Below are 12,133 nucleotides of genomic sequence, written 5' to 3'. Positions count from 1 at the left end.
AACCATAATTGAAAAAAATGACATAGCAGGTAGTGATACCACTTTACAAATCCTATTTAGACATCATGAAGAGACCTGCTTCCAATTCTGTCATGTAAAAGAACAGAAAGTTGAGTTAAAGGTGGTTCCACTGGGGATCAAACCCAGGACCTTCTGCGTGTAAAGCAGACATGATAACCACTACACTATGGAACCCTATGGATGGTGTGAAAAATCAATCGACTGTTATGGCTGTACAACCATTGTCTTTCAACATGTGAGACTTTTCCAATGTGGTTATCACACCTGCTTTACACACAGAGGTTCTGGATTCAATCCCCAGTGGAACCATAATTGAAAAAAATGACATAGGCAGGTAGTGATACCACTTTACAAATCCTATTCAGACCTCTTCAAGAGTCATATTTAGACCTTATCTAGAGTCCTGATTCCAGTTCTGTAGGTCACATCTCCAAAGGGACATAAGGAAGGTGGTTATATACCACTTTACACATAATTGATCTAGAGTCCTGTGTCCAGTTCTAGAGGTCATATCCCAAGTAAGACACAGGGAGATGGTGATACTACTTTGCTGATCATATTCAGACCTCCTCTAGAATGCTCTAGCAGCTGTGGTTGTCACAGATCTAGAAGGCCTGTCATCCAATGAGTGAGACCACCATCCCAATAAGTGAGAGATCCTTGCATTAAGTGAGACATCTTTCCGATGAGTAAGACACATTTGTCATGAGTGAGACCGTGTGACTAACTTCTCATAAGCGAGACTACCTTTTAGTGAATAGGACTCTTGGTGAACACAGTGTTATTAGACGAAAGCACCCGATGGTGTGATAAATTCAAATGACCGCTATGGCTGTACAACCATTGTCTTTCAACATGTGAGACTTTTCCAATGTGGTTATCACACCTGCTTTACACACAGAGGTTCTGGATTCAATCCCCAGTGGAACCATAATTGAAAAAAATGACATAGCAGGTAGTGATACCACTTTACAAATCCTATTCAGACCTCATGAAGAGACCTGCTTCCAATTCTGTCAAGTAAAAGAACAAAAAGTTGAGTTAAAGGTGGTTCTACTGGGGGTCGAACCCAGGACCTTCTGCGTGTAAAACACGTGATCACTGTCACGGGAACTTGTGAGAGGCCTATATTATACACCAAAATACCTGGGTTGAACTGAACACGACTAGATATGATAAAATATAATTTATTCCTTGAAAAATTTGAACACGAATTTTGATTAGCAGTTCATGCAGCATTCTCAGAATGACACAAAGACAATGGGCATAGACTGAGCCTTGTTTATATACCATTTCAGTTCTATTCCGTAACCTTAAGGCAGGGGGGCGCAAACTTTTTTCCCTGCGCCCCCCTGACGGCTGTCCCCTCACTCCCGCGCCCCCCCAACCCCAACTTACCCTCGCACCGGCGTAATGACGTCACGTTGCCATAGCAACGTGACGTCACATGACCTCGCAGCGTCATTTTGACGCCGCGTTGCCATGGCGACGCCGGGAGGAAGCCGCCGGAGCCACGGGTAAGTATGGTTTACAGAGGCCCTGCAGCTCCCCCGGCACTTAATTTAAGTGCCTTCGGGAAGCGCGCGGGGCCTCTGTAAACCCCGCGCCCCCCGTCGGCAGTCTCGCGCCCCCCCTGGGGGTCGCACCCCACAGATTGCGCACCGCTGCCTTAAGGCACCTAGCTGGCTAGTGGAGTCCTTTGAAGTAGAATCTCCCTTCCCTGCAAGTGTGAACTATGACACTTACAGACCACTCAGGCCCTTTGTTCTTCGCCCTAGTGTATACAATCAGAGCGGTCAACCTTTGATCAGAGGGCTTATGCTAAACCATTTGTCTGCCCTCCTGACCTATTACCATAGCAGATGGGCTCTGCGTTATCATACCAGACCCAAAGTACCATTCACAGTTTAATATCTTCACATATTAATATAGTCGGTTCCGTTGGGCCCAGTGGGCTGATACCTGCCAGCTTTTCTTGCCGGAACTGTACCTGTACGCATGCCGCCATTGGAGTCAATGGGACCTCCGCTCCGCCATTAAAGTCAATGGCGCGACCCTCTTTCTCCGCTCATCCCTTTATGGGGGTCTCTCATTCCCGGACCTGATGGGGGTCGTGTGTGGGGGTTCCTAGGGGCAACAAGAATTTATTCCCAGGTGCCCTAGAACCTAAGATTCCCACGCCAATTCTCATTGAACTTGAACCAAGTGATAAAGCTCTTTTCAAAGACATTGTATCCGCTTCTGCGGTTTTGCGGTTTGGATGGCTGCCAACCTGTTCCTGGAGGTCTACGTCGAGGAATCCCCATTGAAGTCAATGGCCCAATTGACTTACAATGGGAAACCGCCGCTCCTCCTCTCGGACGCCACCTGCTGGTCGTCGCTGGAAACAGGTCCAAAACCGCTACTTCTGCCATTGGAATGTATGGAGCTCCAATGGCGACCTATGGGACTCTGCAAAATGGTGCCTGAAAAGGCGGGAACATGGAACAAAGAGCTATAAACACTCAGTTAACCTTAACCCTTTCCCTCCCGCATCAATCCCAGGGTATGTGTTGGTGCAAACACTGGAACAGAAACAATACCTTTTTACAGGGGAATATACATTGGGATGCTGAAGCAAGGTAAAAACACATTACTGGACCACAGTCCAGATAACCCCTTCCTTCCCAAGTGAGAGCAGGGGTGGCCAAATGGGGTGTAACCCATGTAATCCTGGGCCATACCCCCTCTCCCATGACAATCACCACTGCACTATGGGATCCAATGGCACTGTCCCACGGATGGTGTGAAAAATTCAATTGACCGCTATGGCTGTACAACCATTGTCTTTCAACTTGTGAGACTTTTCCAATGTGGTTATCACACCTGCTTTACACACAGAGGTTCTGGATTCAATCCCCAGTGGAACCATAATTGAAAAAAATGACATAGCAGGCAGTGATACCACTTTACAAATCCTATTCAGACCTCATGAAGAGACCTGCTTCCAATTCTGTCAAGTAAAAGAACAAAAAGTTGAGTTAAAGGTGGTTCCACTGGGGATCGAACCCAGGACCTTCTGCGTGTAAAGCAGACGTGATGACCACTACACTATGGAACCCAATGGTGCTTTCCCACCTGAGGTTGTAAAAATTAAATTGACCGCTATGGCTGTACAACCATTGTCTTTCAACTTGTGAGACTTTTCCAATGTGGTTATCACACCTTCTTTACACACAGAGGTTCTGGATTCAATCCCCAGTGGAACCATAATTTTAAAAAATTACATAGCAGGCAGTGATACCACTTTACAAATCCTATTCAGACCTCATGAAGAGACCTGCTTCCAATTCTGTCAAGTAAAAGAACAAAAATTTGGGTTAAAGGTGGTTACACTGGGGAACGAACCCAGGACCTTCTGCGTGTAAAGCAGACGTGATGACCACTACACTATGGAACCCAATGGCACTTTCGCACCCGAGGTTGTGAAAAATTCAATTGGCCGCTATGGCTGTAAACCATTGTCTTTCAACTTGTGAGACTTTTCCAGTGTGGTTATTACACCTGCTTTACACACAGAGGTTCTGGATTCAATCCCCAGTGGAACCATAATTTAAAAAAATGACATAGCAGGCAGTGATACCACTTTACAAATCCTATTCAGACCTCATGAAGAGACCTGCTTCCAATTCTGTCAAGTAAAAGAACAAAAAGTTGAGTTAAAGGTGGTGTCACGGGATCGAACCCAGGACCTTCTGCGTGTAAAGCAGACGTGATAATCACTACACTATGGAACCCAATGGCACTGTTCCACCCGATGGTGTGAAAATTCAATTGACTTTTCCAATTTGGTTATCACACCTGCTTTACACACAGATGTTCTGGATTCAATCCCCAGTGGAACCATAATTGAAAAAAATGACATAGGCAGGTAGTGATACCACTATACAAATCCTATTCAGACCTCATCAAGAGTCATATTTAGACCTTATCTAGAGTCCTGATTCCAGTTCTGTAGGTCACATCTCCAAAGGGACATAAGGAAGGTGGTTATATACCACTTTACACATAATTGATCTAGAGTCCTGTGTCCAGTTCTAGAGGTCATATCCCAAGTAAGACATAGGGAGATGGTGATACTACTTTGCTGATCATATTCAGACCTCATCTAGCATGCTCTAGCAGCTGTGGTTGTCACAGATCTAGAAGGCCTGTCATCCAATGAGTGAGACCACCATCCCAATAAGTGAGAGATCCTTGCATTAAGTGAGACATCTTTCCGATGAGTAAGACACATTTGTCATGAGCGAGACTGTGTAACTAACTTCTCATAAGCAAGACTACCTTTTAGTGAATAGGACTCTTGGTGAACACTGTTATTAGACGAAAGCACCCAATGGTGTGATAAATTAAAATGACCGGTATGGCTGTACAACCATTGTCTTTCAACATGTGAGACTTTTCCAATGTGGTTATCACACCTGCTTTACACACAGATGTTCTGGATTCAATCCCCAGTGGAACCATAATTGAAAAAAATGACATAGCAGGTAGTGATACCACTTTACAAATCCTATTCAGACCTCATGAAGAGACCTGCTTCCAATTCTGTCAAGTCAAAGAACAAAAAGTTGAGTTAAAGGTGGTTCCACTGGGGATCGAACCCAGGACCTTCTGCGTGTAAAGCAGACGTGATAACCACTACACTATGGAACCCAATGGCACTGTTCCACCCGATGGTGTGAAAAATTCAATTGACTTTTCCAATGTGGTTATCACACCTGCTTTACACACAGATGTTCTGGATTCAATCCCCAGTGGAACCATAATTGAAAAAAATGACATAGGCAGGTAGTGATACCACTTTACAAATCCTATTCAGACCTCATCAAGAGTCATATTTAGACCTTATCTAGAGTCCTGATTCCAGTTCTGTAGGTCACATCTCCAAAGGGACATAAGGAAGGTGGTTATATACCACTTTACACATAATTGATCTAGAGTCCTGTGTCCAGTTCTAGAGGTCATATCCCAAGTAAGACATAGGGAGATGGTGATACTACTTTGCTGATCATATTCAGACCTCATCTAGCATGCTCTAGCAGCTGTGGTTGTCACAGATCTAGAAGGCCTGTCATCCAATGAGTGAGACCACCATCCCAATAAGTAAGAGATCCTTGCATTAAGTGAGACATCTTTCCGATGAGTAAGACACATTTGTCATGAGCGAGACTGTGTAACTAACTTCTCATAAGCAAGACTACCTTTTAGTGAATAGGACTCTTGGTGAACACTGTTATTAGACGAAAGCACCCAATGGTGTGATAAATTAAAATGACCGGTATGGCTGTAGAACCATTGTCTTTCAACATGTGAGACTTTTCCAATGTGGTTATCACACCTGCTTTACACACCGAGGTTCTGGATTCAATCCCCAGTGGAACCATAATTGAAAAAAATTACATAGCAGGCAGTGATACCACTTTACAAATCCTATTCAGACCTCATGAAGAGACCTGCTTCCAATTCTGTCCAGTCAAAGAACAAAAAGTTGAGTTAAAGGTGGTTCCACTGGGGATCGAACCCAGGACCTTCTGCGTGTAAAGCAGACGTGATGACCACTACACTATGGAACCCAATGGTGCTTTCCCACCTGAGGTTGTGAAAAATTAAATTGACCGCTATGGCTGTACAACCATTGTCTTTCAACTTGTGAGACTTTTCCAATGTGGTTATCACACCTGCTTTACACACAGAGGTTCTGGATTCAATCCCCAGTGGAACCATAATTTAAAAAAATGACATAGCAGGCAGTGATACCACTTTACAAATCCTATTCAGACCTCATGAAGAGACCTGCTTCCAATTCTGTCAAGTAAAAGAACAAAAAGTTGAGTTAAAGGTGGTGTCACTGGGGATCGAACCCAGGACCTTCTGCGTGTAAAGCAGACGTGATAACCACTACACTATGGAACCCAATGGCACTGTTCCACCCGATGGTGTGAAAATTTCAATTGACTTTTCCAATGTGGTTATCACACCTGCTTTACACACAGATGTTCTGGATTCAATCCCCAGTGGAACCATAATTGAAAAAAATGACATAGGCAGGTAGTGATACCACTTTACAAATCCTATTCAGACCTCATCAAGAGTCATATTTAGACCTTATCTAGAGTCCTGATTCCAGTTCTGTAGGTCACATCTCCAAAGGGACATAAGGAAGGTGGTTATATACCACTTTACACATAATTGATCTAGAGTCCTGTGTCCAGTTCTAGAGGTCATATCCCAAGTAAGACATAGGGAGATGGTGATACTACTTTGCTGATCATATTCAGACCTCCTCTAGCATGCTCTAGCAGCTGTGGTTGTCACAGATCTAGAAGGCCTGTCATCCAATGAGTGAGACCACCATCCCAATAAGTAAGAGATCCTTGCATTAAGTGAGACATCTTTCCGATGAGTAAGACACATTTGTCATGAGCGAGACTGTGTAACTAACTTCTCATAAGCAAGACTACCTTTTAGTGAATAGGACTCTTGGTGAACACTGTTATTAGACGAAAGCACCCAATGGTGTGATAAATTAAAATAACCGGTATGGCTGTACAACCATTGTCTTTCAACATGTGAGACTTTTCCAATGTGGTTATCACACCTGCTTTACACACCGAGGTTCTGGATTCAATCCCCAGTGGAACCATAATTGAAAAAAATTACATAGCAGGCAGTGATACCACTTTACAAATCCTATTCAGACCTCATGAAGAGACCTGCTTCCAATTCTGTCCAGTCAAAGAACAAAAAGTTGAGTTAAAGGTGGTTCCACTGGGGATCGAACCCAGGACCTTCTGCGTGTAAAGCAGACGTGATGACCACTACACTATGGAACCCAATGGCAATGGTCCACCCGATGGTGTGAAAAATTCAATTGACTTTTCCAATGTGGTTATCACATCTGCTTTACACACAGAGGTTCTAAATTCAATCCCCAGTGGAACCATAATTGAAAAAAATGACATAGGCAGGTAGTGATACCACTTTACAAATCCTATACAGACCTCATCAAGAGTCATATTTAGACCTTATCTAGAGTCCTGATTCCAGTTCTGTAGGTCACATCTCCAAAGGGACATAAGGAAGGTGGTTATATACCACTTTACACATAATTGATCTAGAGTCCTGTGTCCAGTTCTAGAGGTCATATCCCAAGTAAGACATAGGGAGATGGTGATACTACTTTGCTGATCATATTCAGACCTCATCTAGCATGCTCTAGCAGCTGTGGTTGTCACAGATCTAGAAGGCCTGTCATCCAATGAGTGAGACCACCATCCCAATAAGTGAGAGATCCTTGCATTAAGTGAGACATCTTTCCGATGAGTAAGACACATTTGTCATGAGCGAGACTGTGTGACTAACTTCTCATAAGCAAGACTACCTTTTAGTGAATAGGACTCTTGGTGAACACAGTGTTATTAGACGAAAGCACCCGATGGTGTGATAAATTCAAATGACCGCTATGGCTGTACAACCATTGTCTTTCAACATGTGAGACTTTTCCAATGTGGTTATCACACCTGCGTTACACACAGAGGTTCTGGATTCAATCCCCAGTGGAACCATAATTTAAAAAAATGACATAGCAGGTAGTGATACCACTTTACAAATCCTATTCAGACCTCATGAAGAGACCTGCTTCCAATTCTGTCAAGTAAAAGAACAAAAAGTTGAGTTAAAGGTGGTTCCACTGGGGATCGAACCCAGGACCTTCTGCGTGTAAAGCAGACGTGATAACTACTCCACCATCGGGTGGACCAGTGCCATTGGGTTCCATAGTGTAGTGGTTATCACGTCTGCTTTACATGCAGAAGGTCCTGGGTTCGATCCCCAGTGGAACCACCTTTAACTCAACTTTTTGTTCTTTTACTTGACAGAATTGGAAGCAGGTCTCTTCATGAGGTCTGAATAGGATTTGTAAAGTGGTATCACTACCTGCTATGTCATTTTTTTAAATTATGGTTCCACTGGGGATTGAATCCAGAACCTCTGTGTGTAACGCAGGTGTGATAACCACATTGGAAAAGTCTCACATGTTGAAAGACAATGGTTGTACAGCCATAGCGGTCATTTGAATTTATCACACCATCGGGTGCTTTCGTCTAATAACACTGTGTTCACCAAGAGTCCTATTCACTAAAAGGTAGTCTTGCTTATGAGAAGTTAGTCACACAGTCTCGCTCATGACAAATGTGTCTTACTCATCGGAAAGATGTCTCACTTAATGCAAGGATCTCTCACTTATTGGGATGGTGGTCTCACTCATTGGATGACAGGCCTTCTAGATCTGTGACAACCACAGCTGCTAGAGCATGCTAGATGAGGTCTGAATATGATCAGCAAAGTAGTATCACCATCTCCCTATGTCTTACTTGGGATATGACCTCTAGAACTGGACACAGGACTCTAGATCAATTATGTGTAAAGTGGTATATAACCACCTTCCTTATGTCCCTTTGGAGATGTGACCTACAGAACTGGAATCAGGACTCTAGATAAAGTCTAAATATGACTCTTGATGAGGTCTGAATAGGATTTGTAAAGTGGTATCACTACCTGCCTATGTCATTTTTTTCAATTATGGTTCCACTGGGGATTGAATCCAGAACATCTGTGTATAAAGCAGGTGTGATAACCACATTGGAAAAGTCAATTGAATTTTTCACACTATCAGGTGGACCAGTGCCATTGGGTTCCATAGTTTAGTGGTTATCACGTCTGCTTTACACGCAGAAGGTCCTGGGTTCGATCCCCAGTAGAACCACCTTTAACCCAAATTTTTGTTCTTTTACTTGACAGAATTGGAAGCAGGTCTCTTCATGAGGTCTGAATAGGATTTGTAAAGTGGTATCACTGCCTGCTATGTCATTTTTTTAAATTATGGTTCCACTGGGGATTGACTGGGGGGTTATATACCACTTTACACATAATTGATCTAGAGTCCTGTGTCCAGTTCTAGAGGTCATATCCCAAGTAAGACATAGGGAGATGGTGATACTACTTTGCTGATCATATTCAGACCTCATCTAGCATGCTCTAGCAGCTGTGGTTGTCACAGATCTAGAAGGCCTGTCATCCAATGAGTGAGATCACCATCCCAATAAGTGAGAGATCCTTGCATTAAGTGAGACATCTTTCCGATGAGTAAGACACATTTGTCATGAGCGAGAGTGTGTAACTAACTTCTCATAAGCAAGACTACCTTTTAGTGAATAGGACTCTTGGTGAACACTGTTATTAGACGAAAGCACCCAATGGTGTGATAAATTAAAATGACCGGTATGGCTGTACAACCATTGTCTTTCAACATGTGAGACTTTTCCAATGTGGTTATCACACCTGCTTTACACACAGAGGTTCTGGATTCAATCCCCAGTGGAACCATAATTGAAAAAAAATGACATAGCGCTCAGTGATACCACTTTACAAATCCTATTCAGACCTCTTGAAGAGACCTGCTTCCAATTCTGTCAAGTAAAAGAACAAAAAGTTGAGTTAAAGGTGGTTCTACTGGGGATCGAACCCAGGACCTTCTGCGTGTAAAGCAGACGTGATAACCACTACACTATGGAACCCAATGGCACTGGTCCACGCGATGGTGTGAAAAATTCAATTGACTTTTCCAATGTGGTTATCATACCTGCTTTACACACAGATGTTCTGGATTCAATCCCCAGTGGAACCATAATTGAAAAAAATGACATAGGCAGGTAGTGATACCACTTTACAAATCCTATACAGACCTCATCAAGAGTCATATTTAGACCTTATCTAGAGTCCTGATTCCAGTTCTGTAGGTCACATCTCCAAAGGGACATAAGGAAGGTGGTTATATACCACTTTACACATAATTGATCTAGAGTCCTGTGTCCAGTTCTAGAGGTCATATCCCAAGTAAGACATAGGGAGATGGTGATACTACTTTGCTGATCATATTCAGACCTCATCTAGCATGCTCTAGCAGCTGTGGTTGTCACAGATCTAGAAGGCCTGTCATCCAATGAGTGAGATCACCATCCCAATAAGTGAGAGATCCTTGCATTAAGTGAGACATCTTTCCGATGAGTAAGACACATTTGTCATGAGCGAGACTGTGTGACTAACTTCTCATAAGCAAGACTACCTTTTAGGGAATAGGACTCTTGGTGAACACAGTGTTATTAGACGAAAGCACCCGATAGTGTGATAAATTCAAATGACCGCTATGGCTGTACAACCATTGTCTTTCAACATGTGTGACTTTTCCAATGTGGTTATCACACCTGCTTTACACACAGAGGTTCTAAATTCAATCCCCAGTGGAACCATAATTGAAAAAAATGACATAGGCAGGTAGTGTTACCACTTTACAAATCCTATACAGACCTCATCAAGAGTCATATTTAGACCTTATCTAGAGTCCTGATTCCAGTTCTGTAGGTCACATCTCCAAAGGGACATAAGGAAGGTGGTTATATACCACTTTACACATAATTGATCTAGAGTCCTGTGTCCAGTTCTAGAGGTCATATCCCAAGTAAGACATAGGGAGATGGTGATACTACTTTGCTGATCATATTCAGACCTCATCTAGCATGCTCTAGCAGCTGTGGTTGTCACAAATCTAGAAGGCCTGTCATCCAATGAGTGAGACCACCATCCCAATAAGTGAGAGATCCTTGCATTAAGTGAGACATCTTTCCGATGAGTAAGACACATTTGTCATGAGCGAGACTGTGTGACTAACTTCTCATAAGCAAGACTACCTTTTAGTGAATAGGACTCTTGGTGAACACAGTGTTATTAGACGAAAGCACCCGATGGTGTGATAAATTCAAATGACCGGTATGGCTGTACAACCATTGTCTTTCAACATGTGAGACTTTTCCAATGTGGTTATCACACCTGCTTTACACACAGAGGTTCTGGATTCAATCCCCAGTGGAACCATAATTGAAAAAAATGACATAGGCAGGTAGTGATACCACTTTACAAATCCTATACAGACCTCATCAAGAGTCATATTTAGACCTTATCTAGAGTCCTGATTCCAGTACTGTAGGTCACATCTCCAAAGGGACATAAGGAAGGTGGTTATATACCACTTTACACATAATTGATCTAGAGTCCTGTGTCCAGTTCTAGAGGTCATATCCCAAGTAAGACATAGGGAGATGGTGATACTACTTTGCTGATCATATTCAGACCTCATCTAGCATGCTCTAGCAGCTGTGGTTGTCACAGATCTAGAAGGCCTGTCATCCAATGAGTGAGACCACCATCCCAATAAGTGAGAGATCCTTGCATTAAGTGAGACATCTTTCCGATGAGTAAGACACATTTGTCATGAGCGAGACTGTGTGACTAACTTCTCATAAGCAAGACTACCTTTTAGTGAATAGGACTCTTGGTGAACACAGTGTTATTAGACGAAAGCACCCGATGGTGTGATAAATTCAAATGACCGCTATGGCTGTACAACCATTGTCTTTCAACATGTGAGACTTTTCCAATGTGGTTATCACACCTGCGTTACACACAGAGGTTCTGGATTCAATCCCCAGTGGAACCATAATTTAAAAAAATGACATAGCAGGTAGTGATACCACTTTACAAATCCTATTCAGACCTCATGAAGAGACCTGCTTCCAATTCTGTCAAGTAAAAGAACAAAAAGTTGAGTTAAAGGTGGTTCCACTGGGGATCGAACCCAGGACCTTCTGCGTGTAAAGCAGACGTGATAACTACTACACCATCGGGTGGACCAGTGCCATTGGGTTCCATAGTGTAGTGGTTATCACGTCTGCTTTACATGCAGAAGGTCCTGGGTTCGATCCCCAGTGGAACCACCTTTAACTCAACTTTTTGTTCTTTTACTTGACAGAATTGGAAGCAGGTCTCTTCATGAGGTCTGAATAGGATTTGTAAAGTGGTATCACTACCTGCTATGTCATTTTTTAAAATTATGGTTCCACTGGGGATTGAATCCAGAACCTCTGTGTGTAACGCAGGTGTGATAACCACATTGGAAAAGTCTCACATGTTGAAAGACAATGGTTGTACAGCCATAGCGGTCATTTGAATTTATCAC

At 43.0% G+C, this 12,133-nt stretch overlaps 1 protein-coding gene and 12 non-coding genes across 16 annotated transcripts in view; 4 read left to right on the top strand and 9 right to left on the bottom strand.

Moving 5' to 3' along the window:
• TOP6BL (TOP6B like initiator of meiotic double strand breaks) overlaps positions 1-12,133 on the top strand; it is a 108,984-nt gene that overhangs the window by 46,688 nt on the left and 50,163 nt on the right. The gene's annotated exons all lie outside the window — the stretch shown is intronic.
• TRNAV-UAC (transfer RNA valine (anticodon UAC)) lies at positions 123-195 on the bottom strand. Its single transcript has one exon. It is a non-coding gene; the product is annotated as a tRNA-Val (tRNA).
• On the bottom strand, positions 3,049-3,121 carry TRNAV-UAC (transfer RNA valine (anticodon UAC)). The gene has a single exon. It is a non-coding gene; the product is annotated as a tRNA-Val (tRNA).
• TRNAV-UAC (transfer RNA valine (anticodon UAC)) lies at positions 3,388-3,460 on the bottom strand. The gene has a single exon. It is a non-coding gene; the product is annotated as a tRNA-Val (tRNA).
• Positions 4,644-4,716, bottom strand: TRNAV-UAC (transfer RNA valine (anticodon UAC)). Its single transcript has one exon. It is a non-coding gene; the product is annotated as a tRNA-Val (tRNA).
• TRNAV-UAC (transfer RNA valine (anticodon UAC)) lies at positions 5,564-5,636 on the bottom strand. Its single transcript has one exon. It is a non-coding gene; the product is annotated as a tRNA-Val (tRNA).
• On the bottom strand, positions 5,904-5,976 carry TRNAV-UAC (transfer RNA valine (anticodon UAC)). Its single transcript has one exon. It is a non-coding gene; the product is annotated as a tRNA-Val (tRNA).
• TRNAV-UAC (transfer RNA valine (anticodon UAC)) lies at positions 6,824-6,896 on the bottom strand. The gene has a single exon. It is a non-coding gene; the product is annotated as a tRNA-Val (tRNA).
• TRNAV-UAC (transfer RNA valine (anticodon UAC)) lies at positions 7,833-7,905 on the top strand. Its single transcript has one exon. It is a non-coding gene; the product is annotated as a tRNA-Val (tRNA).
• Positions 8,755-8,827, top strand: TRNAV-UAC (transfer RNA valine (anticodon UAC)). The gene has a single exon. It is a non-coding gene; the product is annotated as a tRNA-Val (tRNA).
• TRNAV-UAC (transfer RNA valine (anticodon UAC)) lies at positions 9,566-9,638 on the bottom strand. The gene has a single exon. It is a non-coding gene; the product is annotated as a tRNA-Val (tRNA).
• TRNAV-UAC (transfer RNA valine (anticodon UAC)) lies at positions 11,732-11,799 on the bottom strand. Its single transcript has one exon. It is a non-coding gene; the product is annotated as a tRNA-Val (tRNA).
• On the top strand, positions 11,819-11,891 carry TRNAV-UAC (transfer RNA valine (anticodon UAC)). Its single transcript has one exon. It is a non-coding gene; the product is annotated as a tRNA-Val (tRNA).

The sequence above is a fragment of the Ascaphus truei genome, unplaced genomic scaffold (genome assembly GCF_040206685.1).
Source record: "Ascaphus truei isolate aAscTru1 unplaced genomic scaffold, aAscTru1.hap1 HAP1_SCAFFOLD_997, whole genome shotgun sequence".
Classification (NCBI taxonomy): domain Eukaryota; kingdom Metazoa; phylum Chordata; class Amphibia; order Anura; family Ascaphidae; genus Ascaphus; species Ascaphus truei.
Note: the sequence above shows the minus strand (reverse complement) of the source record. Positions and strands in the feature narration are given on the sequence as shown.